This window comes from Triticum aestivum, chromosome 4D (genome assembly GCF_018294505.1).
Source record: "Triticum aestivum cultivar Chinese Spring chromosome 4D, IWGSC CS RefSeq v2.1, whole genome shotgun sequence".
Lineage (NCBI taxonomy): Eukaryota > Viridiplantae > Streptophyta > Magnoliopsida > Poales > Poaceae > Triticum > Triticum aestivum.
This window is the reverse complement of record NC_057805.1, coordinates 126,966,567-126,969,358: the sequence shown is the minus strand read 5'-3', so window position 1 is coordinate 126,969,358 and position 2,792 is coordinate 126,966,567. Positions and strand designations below refer to the sequence as shown.

General features: G+C 51.3%; 1 long non-coding RNA gene across 1 annotated transcript; it reads right to left on the bottom strand.

The window, feature by feature from the left end:
- Nucleotides 1-223: 223 nt before the first annotated feature.
- Nucleotides 224-1,996, bottom strand: LOC123096809 (uncharacterized). Its single transcript, XR_006446707.1, has 2 exons — nt 961-1,996; nt 224-846 (listed from the first exon to the last, which is right to left on the bottom strand). It is a non-coding gene; the product is annotated as an uncharacterized lncRNA (long non-coding RNA).
- Between the last annotated feature and the right edge of the window lie 796 nt (nt 1,997-2,792).

The following is a 2,792-nucleotide window of genomic DNA, read 5'->3' as shown; positions in this document are numbered from 1 at the left end:
AACTTTTCCTTATGAACGAGAGTGGACCACAGAGACGGGGACAAGTGAACCACGACATATATAGAAGTGAACCACATTAATATCTTGTTGTTTCCCTAAATTTTTCGCACTTTTCATGTTGAGCGCAAGTGAACCACATTCGAGGACCAAACGCTCTGCAGGTAGAATGTAGTCGACTGATTTTTGGAACACATGAAACAATTTGTGCTTTCAAACATACGGGTAATGAAACATATTCTTTTTAAACAAACAGAGTGCACTTCATACATATTCTTTTTACACAAACTGAGTGCACTTCATACATACAGGTACTGAAACCATTGACTGCACTTCATACATACACGTAACAAATCCGTTAGGTCAACCGTAGTGAACAACAATTTTTTTGAAAATTTTGTATAAATTTTTATCTCTCATTCTTTTTATTCCCCACAACCAAGTCGACTGCTCCATCTTTTTTTACAAAGCCAATCGTCGAGATTTCTAACAGTACTGCACTGCGCACTCCATAACCATTTTTTTCAAAAGGAAAAAACAAAAATGAGCTGGATCAAAACTAGTACTGCACTGCGCACTGCATAACCATTGTTTTTTCAAAAGGCAAAACAAAAATGAGCTGCATCAAAACTTCACAGCAAAACTAAGTGCCCTTTTTTTGTTCACTGCAACGGTCAACCAGCACAAGGGCAACGGCGGGCTGCACGAGCTAGTTGTGAGAACCTCCCGCGCACACCAAGTAAAATGCATGCCGCACACATCTGTACTGCGGCGTCGGACGGCCGGAATCGAACTAGATGGCCATAGTCCTCTCAGGCGCTTTCCTACTGCAGCGACGACCCAACCGAGCTGCAAGGAGAGACAACCCGTACTGCTCGACATCAGGTGGAGAACAACGCGCACCCGCACACCCCGGCTGAAATGCAAACTCATGGATCGAAGTGCATGCCAGGGGTTGCTTACCTCTCGCCAGCAAGAGCCTCCGATGAGCACACCGAAGAGATGTGGGCTCGATCAAACTGCAACGAAGAGCCAACCGAGCTGCACTGTAGCGAGAGGTGATCCTCCTCGTCGTCAAAGGGAACTGCAACCGACGGACCGACAGACCTCCTCGCGACCCCTTTCGATGGTGTTTCACGGCGGAGTAGGAGTGAAGGTGGAGGAGAGGATGTAGTGGTGGGGACTACGCACGCACGAGTCTAAGTGGAGGAGGACCGAGGCAGCATCGAAGGAGGGCACTGCCCGGGCCAGCGCCCCGTGCCATGGTCGTCGTGTCCCCCCTCCCCTGCTATGCGGATCTTGCTGACGCCGCGAGGAAGAGGAGGCGGGGGATGCGCTCACGATGGACGACGAAGGATGACGACCGGCTGGATGTTGAAGAAGGATGGCCGGCTGGATGTCAAAGAAGGATGACGACGACCATGGCGATCCAGACGACGGTGGGGTTGTGGAGGCCAGGCGTGGAGAGGAAGGTGGGGAAAGGCGGCGCTCAGATATGTTGATTGCGTGGCGTGCCAGGGCCGGATGTGTCACCTAGGCGGAGGCGCGCAGGTCAGGGTGTGGGCCGGAGTCCATGGCCGGCGGGCAGCTGCGGATCTGGCGGTGTAGGTGGTGGGCTAGGGGAGACGAGCAGAAGTGGAACCAGATCCGGCCAGATTCGGTGGTTGCCTCGCGAGGACGTGGCCGGAGTTGCTTTGTCTTCGGAGGTAGGTGGCTGGCCAGGGGCGCGGCCTGGAGTTGTTGGCCGGCCATGGGGGGTGACGGCGGCGAGGCCCTGGGGTTGACGGCACCGGGGCCCGGGGGTGACGGTTGTGGGGTGGTTCCGGCCCGCGGAGGAAGGTGGTAGGTGGGGTGACGGCGGCGGGGTGGTTCCGGCCGGCGGAGGAAGGTGGTAGGTGGGCGCGATGTCTGGCTCGGGGTGGGTGGGGTGGATCGCCAGTTGTGTCCGGGATGTGGGCTGTAGTGGCCCGTGGAGGAGAAGAAGATGTGGGATAGGGGTGGACACAGTGCAGTTTTGGTTTTGTGTGCAGTTTCTTTGGGGTATATTAGCGGCGCGTAAGTGTTAGCAGAATAAGTCTAGGTGTTATTAGAATAAGACTCTTAAGTGTGTTCTCATAATAGACCCACCCTATATATATATATAATATTCTAATCACGGGATCAGAATAATATTCTGATCACAACCTGAACTTCCTGAGTTACACAATCTGAACTTCCCTTTGCATAGGAACCCGACCTTCGGGCTATGTTCGCAACCGTGCCTTCCCCGCGATTTTTTTGGTTAGTCATGTTGTTTGTGATGTGAGTGCAATCTGTAAACGGTTTTTAGCAACTAAATGCACGTTTTAAATAGGAATCACGGACATTGGCGGATTTGCTCCCAGGTCCTGATGAACGTGTGTCTGTTGCAAGTTTAATGCTTGATGTGGTTGTTGTCGGAGCTCTGGCACGATAGGAATTAGGTTTTGTTACGAGTTTGGTGCACAAATTTTTGCTATTTCAAACAAATTTGAAATCGTGTTCTTCATCTGCCCGAGATGAGGCCTCCGTTTCAGATGATTTCTCGTTTTTCTGTAACATTTGCTGGCTGATTTGCGTACTTTAGTGGAATTCAAGGCTTACTAAGTTGTCAATTTCAATCGGGAGTGTCCATACGGTTTGATTTCTGGCGATTTGATCTTGGCACTCCTGCGGCTGTTGCATGGGTTGTTTTTACAGCTTTGAGATTTGCCCTCTGGTCATTTTTGTTGTGTAAAGGGAGTTGCCGGATCACTTCCAAGGTCGTGCGGACGTGT